Genomic DNA, 14,956 nt, shown 5'->3' with positions numbered 1-14,956 from the left:
CACAGAGCAAGCGAGTGCAGTTCAAAGAAGGTTTAATTAAAACCGAGCACACTTGAATCCAGAATCCAAAAACAACAGAGTCCAAATAAACAGTTGAACCAACAGTAATCAAAATCCACAGAAACAGGGTGACACGACGAGCAGGGCAGGTAAAACAATACAACACGAGACAGAGCGTCTACACACTACAATGACCGGACACAGACTGAGGAAACAAACAAGTATATATACACACACACACACACACGGGGTAACGAGCTGGGAGGGAGCAACACAGGTGACCAGGATCAGGTTAACGAGGCAGGCAGAGAGACAGCAGGGAAACAGAGAGGCTCACCTGACAGGCAGACATGGGGCAAAATTAATAACCAACACAGACAGAACACGTTACAAATTACCTGACAAGAATCTAATTTCAGACAATAACAGAAACCCATGTAAACAGACACACACCGACCAACTATAACACAGGGATCATAGCAGACAAAACCTAAATGAGAAGACAGAACTAGAACACAGAGCAGACTAAACCAAAATGATGCAGAGAAAGAACTAGAAGCAAATACTACGACATGAACTAAAGCACAGGACTAGGAACAAAGACATGGAATAAAAACCCAGACTCCCCAACAAGACACACAGCCAGGACTGAAACCCAGACACAGAGGAACCAAAATCAAAGCACAGAGAAGGCACAGCCAAAATAATATAATTCAGACAAGCTCAGGACAGGATCGTGACAATTAACCAGGCAGCAGTAACAAAGATGTGTTCAATAATATACAGTATATAACTAAACTATTCAGTTTAGATAGTTTAATAAAATTTACAGACGCTTGCCTTGTTTTTAAGGTGTTACATGGGCTAGCCCTCCCCACTTAACCAGTTCATAAAGCAGAAGGATGGCAGAGGGGGGGTAACAGTTAGTAGAGGGGGCTGTATTGTACAGTACAGACGTAGTAAGTTTGGACAGACGGCATTCTCAGTTACAGCTACCCGTTACTGGAATAGTTCACTAGGGGGTGGTGATGGAGCAGTGGACAAGACACATGCCTTTGGTGTGAGAGACCCAGGTTCAATCCTCCACTGGGACCCATCCACCATTGTGTCCCTGAGCGAGACACTTAACCCCTCGTTGCTCCAGAGGAGTGCGACCTCTGACATGTAGAGCAATTGGAAGTTGTTCAAATTACGGGGGGTCTGACCCCCCTAGTTAAGACTTGGACCCTCCCAAAAGAGGCAAAACCAGCAGTTCAGGGGGGTCTTTCTTACCTGTATTTGTAAATATTACAATACATTTCCCATACTCGTGCCTTATATTCAAAAAAGTCTTGAAAGACGATTTCAGACACCCCTGAAATGGACCGTACCATTTCCTAACATCGACGTTAGTTAAATGTCTTGTCCGTCTGCATCACTCGTAACGCAGCTGCTCCATTCCGGTGCATCACACGCTAATGGAGACGCAGCAGGTTAATGTCAGTAGTTAACTATCTAGTTGCTTTAATACACTTATCTCTCCTACCTTCAGAGATTCGTAATTAGCATTTCTTTTACTTAAAATGAGCCATCTGATGTTAGCTAGCTGAGAGTCCACCCTATCATTTCATTGTCACTATGTAATTTCACACTGGTGTTTAGGCATGAGCAGTGAAAATGGGGATTAGTTATTGTAGAGATACCTATTAACATCAATATAGAGGTTTTTTATTTCATTTCAAGTCTTTTGTGAGTCCTTTCACAATAAAATGGCATTTGTTTTCCCCAACAACAGTGTTTGTCAGACTACTGCTTATTGGATGCAGATGACATCATTCACAACATGAACAAGAGGAAAGGAGATATTTGCTAAAAAAGAGCGAGTTGAAACTTTAAACTTGATGAGAATGATAAAACCTTAGGAATTAGAGATAATAATGCAGACTGTATTTTATGTGTGGGTTTGTTTTGAGCGGTCATGATGGTCTGCTGTTGTCTGACTTGCTGGCAGTTTTGCTCTTGACTTCTTGGTGACCTCTGACTACAAAAGTTGTCGTGTGGTATGGGGCACCCGTGAACTGGTGTGATGAATTTGTTTACATTAGTTAAATAGGCAAGGATATTGTAAGCATTGGAAGATTTTGGTTCACTGAAGCCCGCGTCTGTGCTGTACTGGGTTTACTTTTGGATCTGGAAAAATTGTTGACCCCCCCGGTTGTCACTGTATAATTCACACTCTGGTCGCTTTGGATAAAAAGCATCAGCTAAATGTGTTGAATTGAATTGAGCGAATGCAACAACTATTTCATTTTTAAACATACTTCAGACGTGGCTTAAGGCACAACAGACTTCAAGCATATATCTTCAAGAATTTACATAATCTTAACATTTTTTACATTCTGTACTGTCACTTTTGTCATGTATCCATGTACTATCTTGTATTTTATCTTCTTGCAGTACTTGATAAGGCACTATACTGATGATATTTGGAACTAAATGGTTGTTTTTTATACGTACTGTAATGTTTAGCCCCATGCTGGAAGGAGGAGACATGGACTCAGGAGTTCTTCACCTGGTGCTTCAATTTATTTCTTCACCAGACACGTGGAAAGTGCAGTAGTGCAAGGGTGAATTATTGCAAAAATATCTCAAAAATTTAATAGAAAACAAAACAAGGAAACTAAGTACAAACTACTCAAATTATTACAAACTGATATTAAACAACACAAAAAAAACTTATAACAGGTCCTCTGCTGAGAGGAGCCTCTGCCTCCTTCCTTTATACCAGAAGCCCCTCCTACAAGACAAACCAAAGTTAATTGGAAATCTATTAAACACCAATATGTTACCTCAACCGTCCAGAATATTTCTGGCTACATCAATACACAATATATCAACTATAAAACCAGAAATGAAATGTTACATGCTGAACAAAGCTTCTCAAAACAGCAACTTAAGGTACTCCAGTACCTCTGTACTGGCTCGCACTGTAAATTACTCCACACTCCATCACTTCCTGTTTGCCCCTTCAACCCAGATCCCTGCTTGAGGATGAGAACAGGTGAATGAAACATACAAACATTTGGATGACCTTGGGTAAATCCAGTAAGCTAAAATAAATGACTTGAAATGAACTGTGTATGTGTTGTATTTATCCAATCATGATTTCAACTCTTCTGACTAGTACTTAAATGAACTGAAATGAAATGACATGAAATGACATGAAATGACATGAAATGACAAGCCATGTGTCCATTGATGCTAGCCCATATGCTAAAGGTAATGCTAATGCTAAAAGTCCTATGCTAATGTTCAGCTAAGGTTAGCTCAGCATGCTAAGACCAATGCTACCGCTGGCTTAAATGAAGGCATGGGGTAGCCCCATGACACGCACTTTAATCACTTTTGTAATGTAGTTATGCATGATACTTTTAATGTATTTTTCTTGCAGTACTTGTGGAAACATTGTTCTGATGTACATTTACATTGAAGTCTAACTACGGTGTTGATTAATGTGAACTGTCCCTGTTAAATTAAATAAGAAAATACCACTTTGATACGGCAGCTAACAGAATACAGTGAGTCAACTCAGGTAACTCAGCAAAGGCTGCACCAAAGCAACAAAGACTGACGATACTATAAAGGAGAGAGACATTTCCTTCAGACAGGGACAAGGCCAAAAGGATTACCAAGATTAAATTCAAAGCTGTGGTAGAGAATTACAGGTTTATACAGTCTTTTGGAGTCACGGTGCGCCCTACCCTCTGGATATTTCAGACACTGTCCTACTAGAGCTTTACAACAAGGCCTGTGACCACCTATGATGTGTTTTATCAGATGAGATGACAGCTATTATTCAACTGTCAAGCATACAGGTATCAGATCAGGACTCTGTGTGGACAGATACGTCATATTAAAAGACTGAGCAAAGCACCTGTAGGGGACAAAAGAACCTGATCAGGACGTCCCTAATGAAATGTCCTCCATGTTCCCAGAATAGAGAGCAGGTCTTCAGGTAGGCTTCCTTCTAGTGGGACCTGCCTCGGTCTCACATGGTGTGAAGAACTGAAAGTGGACATTCAGGAAACATTTCTCTGAGGCAGAGCTGCTCTGGATGCACAAATAATCTCACTGGCTGAACTGAACTTTGGTAGACAGCCAATCTCTAAAAAGGGGATTCTCTGGCCCCGCCCACTGAAGTCCAACTCAACCAATGAGATTCTTTGCGTCTCCAGAGCAGAAATGTTTGAGGAACTAAAAGCACAATCAGCTTGATGTTGAGGAGAAGGGCTGTGCAGCAGAGAGGCTGTTTAGTTTCTTCATTCTACTGCAGTGGAAGAACATTGCTCATCTGCTGTCTGTCTGGCTTTAACAACTCCAAAGACATGTTGCTTTACCTCTTTTTACTTTGCTCTCACTTCATAGGTGAGTGTTGGAACACAGATGAAAGGCTCATTAACCTGCTGGATTAACCAGATATTTGGTCTACATTTCAGAACTAGAGGTTTCTCTGTGGAAGGGAACAACTTCCATGATAGAAACAGACATTTGGTTTATTGAATGAATCCAGAAAGTCAAGAACCTCCGTTGAGTCTCTTGATGTTAGAATCTCTTGCAGACTAACTGACATGAATGACTCATTTTGCAGCCCTGGGTTCCATGAACAGCATAACGCCAGAAAGTCCTGAAGAACATGTTGCAGAGGGAGGAAACATCAACCTGACCTGTAAATATGAGGGTGCTATCTACAATATCCAGTGGTACCGACAATACCAGAGATCCAGACCAGAGTTCCTGCTCTACATCACAGAGAGTGGATCGATTCATCCAACTGATTCTGTTTTCTCAGCTCACATTAATAAAGAAGAGAAACGTGTGAATCTGGATATCATCTCAGCTAAAGTGACAGACTCTGCTGTGTACTACTGTGCTGTGAAGCCCACAGTGACAGGAAACACCAAAACTCTGTACAAAAACCTTTGGAGCAAAGACAACAGAATACTCCACAACGTCCACTAGAGGGAGTCACACACTGTTAAACTGCAGTGTGATGATGAAGTCTGGATTTGTTGAAGTGGTGATAGAAGCAACTTTAAATGAAGCACTACAGATAAAACACAATAAACAAAAACAGACAGAACAGAATTTGAATCATGTATATCCATAATACTTCCAAAGTATCTCCAATTCCACTCTAGCAGACTGTTTTCACAGACAATTGAAACACACCCTGAAGGGCCTTTTTTTGTTGGTGATTGTAACCATTGCAAGCTGAAGCTGTGCTGCCTGGTTTGAAGCAATATCTAGACTGTAATACTAAACCCCCATTTGCACCTCTCACCATAATGTTGTCCATTTAATTCCCACCTACAAGTCCCTGCTCAAAAGCAGGAGAGCACAAGTAAAAGTGTACATGTTTGGAACAATGATGGCATTGAGACCTTAAAAGGCGGCTTTTCCTGTAACAGCTGGGACCTCTTCCATAGCCTGGGCTTAGAGGAGGCAACAGGCACCATCTGCAGTTTTGTAGAGATGATGTGTTAACCAAGGTTATTATAGTTTTGGATTTTTCATTAGTTTTAATTTTTATTTCGTTTTGACTTTTTGGTTTTGCTAGTTTAGTTTTTATTAGTTTTAGTTTAGTTTTAGTCTTTGTCGCTGCACGATGCAGCTCAGTTCAATTTAGTTTTTTCACAAAACATTAAAATACAAGGACAATCAGAACTATTTGTGAAAAGGGACACCCTTTTTCAAGCTAGCTATCTATATATTTGAAGTACTGACGTATTGTCTAAATAAATACTACAAATAAATGAAGCACATGCAATCTACAGTATAATTTTTAACCTACATACAGAAAACCCTCACATACTCAGTGGTGCCAAGAAATTCAACAACAGGTCTCTAGCAGCCTGAAGGCAAGTCTGACTGGAAAGCAGTTTGTTAATCAAAAAAAGGTATTAAAACAATGTGAAGCACAAAGAGACAGGCTGGCTGAGATATCAATGACCCCGTGAAACACACACTAGCTGACATGCAGTAAATATAATGACCAGCAGACAGTTGACCCAGCAGCAAGGGGAGCTCGCACTCAATGTACAAGGGGCAAGTTCATCTTACATGCAGGATGAGCTCCAAGCCAGACCATCAGAACAGAACAAGGAAATAAAACCACCAAGCAGTGTTAATTTCGTTGACGAAGACTATGACGAAAAATATTCGTCAACGAACCTTTTTCACGGACGAAAACTAAATAAAAAGTCAGATATGATGACGAAGACTGTGACGAAATATAACTGACACTTTAGTCAACGAATAAAAATTAGACAAAAATATTAGGGAGGGACGAATGGAGAAGAGATTCAATCATCACTACTCTTTTTGTGGGACAAGTTTGGAAGAAATCCAATCAGAGCGAATCTCATGGCCGCCTGTAAACCGTGTGGAGCAAAGATCTCTGGGAAAAACACCACCAACTCTAAATAGAAGCTAAAGGAAACCAGCTTGAGCTATATTGATTAGACGATTGTCTCGCTGAATTAATATGAGCATAAATATTAAATGTCCTCAAATTGAATCAAATGTGTAAAATGTGTATTATAGTAACGTTAGATGTTGTGGCGTTATATGACTGGACGAAGGGTTGATTTCCCCTTTATTCACCCTCACAGATACAGAAGACATCTGATGACAAAGATGACCGTAGGCCAAGTGGAAATAAAGCTAGTGCTGCTAGTGCAACCCAGCAGCAGGCCATCTCTACAGCTTTCCTAAGTTCTTCAAAGTACAAAACTGAATGGAGGGAACAACAGACCAAGGAGCAGGCCATAGCTAGATGGATTGGACGCACAGGTTTACCACTCACAACAATTGAAGACGAGGACTTTGTGCTAATGATGGAGATAGTAGATAGGAGACTAACAGTTCCAAAGAAAACTAAAATGAGCTATTTGATTGAAACACAGTATGAACATGAAAGACAAAAATTCAAAGAGAGACTGGCTGCTGCCCGGAGAGTTTCCATTGGCCTTGACTTGTGGACAAAAAAAGGACTGACAGCCTCCTTCCTTGCTATAAGCGCACGCTACTTTTGTGTTGAACAAAGTAAACCTGTACACATATTGTTGGCCCTTGAACAAGTAGCTCACCCACACACTGCACAGTCTATTAAGGCATGTGTGGACAAATGAATGCAAGAGTGGGGCATACCAAAGGAGAAGATCCTGACGGTAAGAACGGACAATGGGAGTAACATGGTGGCAGCCTTTAAAAACACCACAGCAGAAGAAACTAGCTCTGAGGATGACTCCCCTGGGTCCATGATGGAAAGTGACTCTGAAATAGATGAACAGCAGTGAGCCATGTTTAGTTTATTCTTTTACATCACAGTCAATTATCACATGAATGGTTTTCCCCCTGCCACACACTACATATATACAGTATGTACAGACACACACCAGCCAATTTATTAGGTTTAGACTTCTATGGTTGTCTTTTCTTCTTGTTATTAGGTACCATCATGTCGACATGGTGGTGATGTGGTGAAGCTCTTTCGCAAGTCCTCAGTTGCAACACAGAGGTTATCGGACCACTGTGGTGTTATTGTTGTAAATGACTGCCCCACACGCTGGTCAAGCACATTCAACATGGTCGCACGACTCCTCACAGTCAAAGATGCAGTCTGTCAAATCACAAATGACATGGGATGGGACAGTTTGCTTACTAGTGAGTGGCAAAAGCTTTCATCATTGCATGACTTACTGCTGCCTTTTGCGGAACACACTAAAACCCTCCAGAGTGACACTGCATCTATGTCCTTAGTGGTTCCTGCCCTCTTTGATCTGCTGAGCCGCCTAACTGACTTTGCAGAGAACACTCGGTACAGAGACCTCGCCACTCTTGCAGAGAAAATTAGATCAAATCTGAACCAGCGTTTTGCTTGCCTCTTGGATTCAACCGATGAAAAGTTCTCAGCACTTGCAGCAGCTGCCTGCTTTGTCAACCCAACTGTCTGTGAAATCCTTGTTAATGTTGATGTGGCTGATGGAAATATCCAGGAATCCAACGAGGGTTAAAATGAAGGGCAACTGGACTTGGTTGAAGATACTGGAAGACGTTTCGTCCCTTATCCAAAGGACTTCTTCAGTTCAGGAACTGCTGAAACAGGCAGAAGACTATGTGGTCAAATGCACTTTCCCACACACAAGACAGGAGGACCAGTCTGAAGATGATGCAGAAGAAGAGGTTATTGAGGAACCAGAAGCAGCGCCATCCTCAAAGCAGCCGGTGTTTAGGTTCCTCTCAAAATGCCGCACCACAAGGCCTAAACAGAAAACCTCCACAACCAGCATCAGGCGGCAGATCATCAAGTACAAGGAAGAACTTTCACATCCCATCACTGCGGACACAGGAACAGACTTGTGGCTGGATAAGAGTGACAGTTTTTATCACAGTTTAAAACCTTTCGCGTTAGACTTGTTGGCTATGCCAGCTTCTCAAGCTTTGCAGAGAGGGTATTCAGCATCACAGGTGACCTCACAAGAGGACGGCGCAACAGAGGAAGGGTTACACTGGAGCGAAGTGCTTTCCTTAAAATGAACAGAAACAAATAGAACTGTTGTATTCACTGCTATTTACAGCATTTCCTGAAGTAGTATATGCACAGCTTGAAAGTTATTTGTTTTGTTTTTTGTTTAATATGAGAGCAGAGAGATTTTTTCGTTCCATGCAATAATGGCATTACAGCTTAGCATGTAATTCACTGATACTTGATACTTCTTTTAATTATTAACAGAAGATTATTTCATTTTGTGTGCAATGACATTACAACCAATACATATTATCTTTTACATGTTTTGTTTTCAAATCTCTTTGATTTTGCACACAGTGCACAGAGTAATAGAGGATGAAGAAGAAGATGATGCTTACAGAGTTTTTTAGTTTAATGTGACATTTACCTGTATGAGAGCAGGGTTTTTTATTTACTTGAACATTAGGGAGGATGTCTTTGGTAGTGCGTGCAATGGCATTACAGCCAATACATTATTCTACATTAGAGAATTGCACTAATCTGTTCAGTTCAAAGCCTAGCAGTTATTTAACGTCTCTTGAGGTACGTGAAGATTAATCAGTAGTGAAGTTTCTGTATTTAGATTGTGCAATGGCATTACAACCAATAGTTTTATTATTGTTTTTGAGAATTGCACTTTATTTTTCTTAATGTTTTTGATTTGATTGAAGACAGTAAGTTAAGGTTATCTATTTCAATAATATTATACTTCATCTTGAAAGAATGTCATATGCATTGCATATCATTCAGGGAGGGATCTTTTTCAGGGAGCATCTTTATTTTTCAGGGAGAGCAGGCCTTATGCTTATTTTATGTGAGATTATCTTTTGTGAGAAAAACACGGTCAGTGTTTTTGACATCAAGAATTAAATAAAAATTGAATCTGTGTCTGTATTGCAGATTCAAACCTTAATACCATTTCATAACAGACTGATGGATACTTCCAATGACAGGAAGTCCACTCCACTGTAGATTTAGTCGACTAAAATCTGCTAATATTTGGTCTACTAAAACTCGACTAAGACTAAAAGACTTAAGACTAGACTAAGACTAAAACTCTTATGATATTTAGTTGACTAAACTAGACTAAGACTAAAAGATTTCAGATAGACTAAAATGTGACTAAAACTAAATGGTGTGTTATTCAAAAGACTAAGACTAAATCGGAATTTGATGTTTGATAGAAAACATGTTCAAATAGCACCAACTACGCAACCGATCCCTACCTGGGTCTCCCCGACTAAGTTAGCCTCCTCCTAACGTTACATGGGGCTCTCCTCGTAACAGCAGCTGCCACCTATACGCTGCGGCCAGACGCCGCCCTGACCCCGGGCTCTCTTGTGGCCTTTTATTGTGGCCAGCCTAAGGCCCACCTGTGCAATCCCCATGCTGTCTGCTCAGCATCTTGATATGCTACACCTGTGAGGTGGATGGATTATCTCGGCAAAGGAGAAGTGCTCATTTACACAGATTCTGACAGATTTGTGAACAATATAAGAGAGAAAGAGGCCTTTTGTGTACATAGAGAAAGTCTTAGATCTTGAGTTCAGCTCATGATGAATGGGGGCAAAAACAAAAGGGTTGCCTTTATAATTTTGACTAATAACCAACCTAGCCTGGAACATCCATGTGGACAGTCTCTGTAGCAGATTACAACGACGACTGCACTTCCTGTGTCAACTTGGACTTCATGGTGTTGATCAAGATGTTTGTTCAGATACGGCATCATATTCAAATACAATAATCATGGCAGCTGGTTCATCACATGTGAAGTGCACTTGTTCCGGACCTTCCTACAACTGAGTGAGTCTAGAAGTGAGATCCTTTTATTGGCCCCTCAAATCCTGTCAACCACTTGAAATCAAACTTTGCTAAGATGCTCACTCATCTTCAGCATAAATACTCTGGATACAAGATTCTGTAGTGAGGTTTTGTTCAGTTATCAGCCGACTTCAATTGAGTCCTTGTGTTTGCAAATCCTGAAAAGATGATCCATCTTTGAACTATGCTTATAAAAGATTATACAACCTGCTGCTACCAGTCTGTTAACAGGAGGAAGTGAAACTGAGAGAAGTGAAAATCCAGAGCTGCGAGGAGACGGAGAGATTGAGGGAGGAGCTAAGCTGTTAGTGAACTATAGAAGAGAGAGGAACTTCCATATTCAGCAGAGTTCAATACACAAAGCAGAAACATTCCCTTTATTCAACATGCTGTCATTGGACTATTATGTACTTTCTCTACTGTTACTATCCATTCTAACAGGTATGTGAGATCCTGCTGAGAAAGTTTCATTACTAACTTTTCTGGATGGGATTCATTTGTTGAGTCTTTTACAACATGAAATAACAGAGTTATCTCTTCCTTCAGGTGTCAGCTGTGAAGAACTCACTGCAGTCAGGAATGAAGAGTTCACTTTAGAAGGCAGCTCTGTTACTCTGTCCTACACATACTCTAAACAAGCAACTGGTCAAGATCGATTCTTCTGGTATCGACAACATCCAGGAAAACCACCAGAGTTTCTCATCTTTCACTTGGGAACACAAAATGCAACAAGCTCTAGATGGTCTGCTAAAGTGAGTGATGATAAAACCCATCTGGATCTGCAGATCTCCTCTGCTGCAGTGACAGACTCTGCTGTGTACTACTGTGCTGTGCAGCCCACAGTGACAGGAAACACCAAAACTCTGTACAAAAACCTGACAGCTCCTCTGAAGATTTACTCACTTCAGCTCCTCCTTTTACTGAACAACAGCGCCACCAAGTGGACACTGACAACACAATCTAATGACAAGTTACAACATTACTCCTGTTATTAATAAAACACAGTTAATCCAGATCATGGTGTTTAATTGAGGCTATTTCTGTACAGTAAGGCACTCCACAAGGAAGTCTTCTTCTACACAGAATGCTTTGGTATCACTGATGATGAGACAAACTAAAATGATTACAGACCCATGTTGATGAATTAACTATTCCAGGGTGAAAAGTGGTTAAAGAGACTTTGTTGTAACAGAAAGTTCACATGTTAAAGCTCCTCATTATGAGCTGCTCTGGATAAGAGCATCAGCTAAACAGCTGAGATGTAAATGAGATGTAAATGTTGAGAGTTCCTCAACAGATGATGAAGAGGAAGGGCCGATGATGTGAAGGCCCAGATCCATCAGAGTATCAATGTTCTTCCTCTCTCTCCTCCCCTCTCACTGCAGACATGAACCACTGGCTGAGAAACATCCTGATTCTGACTCTCTGGCTAGGTAACTCTTTAAACCTACTGATTGTTCTCCTTTAATCAATCATCTTTATTAATCCATCTCTTCCTCTGCATGTTCTCTTCTTCCCCAGAGTGTAAAGGAGAAGACAGAGTGACCCAGCCAGCAGGAGATGTCATTGCTGCTGAAGGAGACACAGTTACACTTGGCTGTACTTTTGAGACGACTAACACAGGTCCAGCTTTGTTCTGGTACAAACAAGTAAATGAGTCTCCTAAGTACATGCTGAAAAGTTACTCAAAAACAACAGATTTTGATGCAGAGTTCACGAAAGACAGATTTAATGCTACAATCAAGGATAAGTCAGTTCCTCTGAAGATCCAGAAGCTTCAGCTGTCTGACTCTGCTGTGTACTACTGTGCTCTGCAGCCCACAGTGACAGGAAACACCAAAACTCTGTACAAAAACCTTTGGAGCAAAGACAACAGAATACTCCACAACGTCCACTAGAGGGAGTCACACACTGTTAAACTTCAGTGGTTCGTGATACAGTCTGGATTCATTGCACTGATAATAAAAACTTTAAGAAAAATTAGACATAAACAATAAAAAAAAAATTATTTAGAGTGTTTATATCTCTGACACACTGATGATGATGATAAGGAGAGTGATGTAAACTACGTAGATAAAATTTTGTTTACATTTATATTCATTTGAGTACCTTATGATGTTAACACACCAACTTATTTGCCACTTGAAGAATAAAGACAATACAAATACAATACTGATTCTTATTGGCCACTAGATGACACTGTAGCTGCTGTTAATCCAAGCTGAGCCACATTATCAAGTAGGCGGTGCACTACTTCTGCACTGTGTTCAACCATTCTGTCAATAATAACTGCTGCTGTGAAGAGAACAATTCTCAGACTGAATGTTGAACATCAGCTAGTTTCTCCTGTTGATTTAAACCTTGTTGTAGAGATGGAACATTGGCTGGGGATTATTCTTGCTGCTCTTTTCTTTGGTAAGATAGAAAGCACAACATCTTTTTATTCTTTTCTAAAGATTTATGGAAACAGCTGAGCTGTTTGTGTCCACAGAGTAACACTGTACAGCTGCCATTTTCCACTGTCTTCTCCTCTCAGCCTCATGAACAATGTTAGTCTAATGGCTTCATTTGCTCTACTTTTTCCAGGACTAATAGCTGGAGACACAATCTCTCCTGTACGAGAGGAAGTCAGTAAAAGAGAAGGACAATCTGTCACACTCACATGCAACTATCAGACAACAGCAGGTGCTGTGCGCCTTCACTGGTACAGACATCATTCTGACCTTCAGGCACCTCAGTTTATACTCTGGAAAGGAGCAAAATCACAGAGTAATTATAAGTATATTCCTAATGATCAATATGAATCTGAAACATCAGCAACATCAACTACACTGACCATCAGAGATCTAACCCTGGCAGACACAGCTCTCTACTACTGTGCTCTAGAAACACAGTGATACAAAGTGTAGAAGAGGCTGTACAAAAACCTGAACCCAGATATCTGACTACTCTTCAAAGAGGAGGGAAGTGGTATTCAAACCACAGCTTCATATCAGATGGATTCTGCTAATTCCTGTTTTATCAGAGTCACTGTGGTTCCAGCTGCTAATGAAACACTGGGGGAGGATTCACAGGAGCAGCAAATCCACATCAGAGAGAAACCACCTGCAGGATCCTCAATAAGGAGAATATTAGTAATATGTCAGACCTAATGTTCAGCATGTCTAACTATACATTCCAACATTTAGCTAAATAAATGATTTGACACCCAATTGATGTATTTAAAGTCTATTTAACATTCTTTAACTTACTCTACAGAAGTTGTATTTTTCCCTGACATTTACCAGGTCACAGTGGGTCCAGTACTTTATAATTCAAGTCTTCAGTCAGATAGTTAAGATGTGTCAAATGTTTGAGAATTCACTAAAAGCAACTATCATGTAAAGAATACAGCTCAATATCTTCTCAGCTCTCTCTTCACCACGAAGGTCTGGTACAACATCTGCAAGACTTCTGACGCCGCATCAATCTGCCTGTTGATCTCACGCTCCATTTTACCCTCACTGGTGAACAAGACCCTGAGATACATGAACGCCCTCACTTGGAGCAACAACTCACTTCCAAACCCACAAGGGAACAATCAAACGTTCTCCAGCAGAGAACCATGACCTCAGACTTGGAGGTGCTGACTCTCATCCTGACCGTTTCACACTCAACTAGAACCTGTCCCAGTGCATGTTGGAGGTCACAATCTGATGAAGCTAACAGAACCACATCATCTGCAAATAACAGAGAAGAAATTCTCCGTCCCCCAAACCGAACACTCTCCTCCCCCGGCTGCACCTTCAGATCTTGTTAATGAAAATCACAAACATAATGTGCGACAAGGGACAACCCTGGCCTTCCCAACACCCACCTGCTGAGAAAACGGACACAGCTCTCACTCTGGTTTTGTAAGGACAGGATGGCTCGTAGCAACAGCCATGGTACCATGTATGTGTTTTTATGATATGTTAAACTGAAACAAAGGCACAGTTATGTAAAGTCACCTGTTGATAATGTAACACTGATAACAGAAATGTTATAAATTAATACAGGATGTTATATTATGTGTTGTATAATATATGTTATATATTTGAGCGTCACATTTCAAGCAAAATGACTCGTTTCACTATCAGAATCCAATCTATAACAGCCAAACGTATATAATTTTACCCCCAATCAACTTAGCGGAGGGCTAAACCCGAAGTTAGCTTCCCCGTCCGGCAAAACTCAACACAGTGGATGCTAAAGCGCTACCGCCAACTAGAGCAGAGAAATATAGCAGAGAAAGACTGTCAGACTGACAGATAAGAGATGAATCAATCCAGAGCCACATCACTGAGGCCAGCAGGGTTCTTCAGACGGATCATTAAGACATTGTGGTTCACTGAGTCAAAGTCTGAGCTGGAGAACAGGCCTGTGACAGCAGCAAGCAGTAAGTCATGGTGACCCTGACCAGGAGTCCAGATAGAACATTTAACAATTTGGTTGTTGTTTATAAAAGAAATCAGTTCAGTGGAGGCAGTTTGTATAAAATAGCAGCTTAGAGGTGGGTTTAAAATTATTTATAACAAAAGGATCCAGAGAGAGCTACTTTAAGGGGGG

This window comes from Micropterus salmoides, unplaced genomic scaffold, assembly GCF_014851395.1.
Source record: "Micropterus salmoides isolate LMB-PRFRI ecotype aquatic unplaced genomic scaffold, ASM1485139v1 Ms_hic_scaffold_5, whole genome shotgun sequence".
Classification (NCBI taxonomy): Eukaryota; Metazoa; Chordata; class Actinopteri; order Centrarchiformes; family Centrarchidae; genus Micropterus; species Micropterus salmoides.
This window is presented reverse-complemented; position numbering follows the sequence as displayed.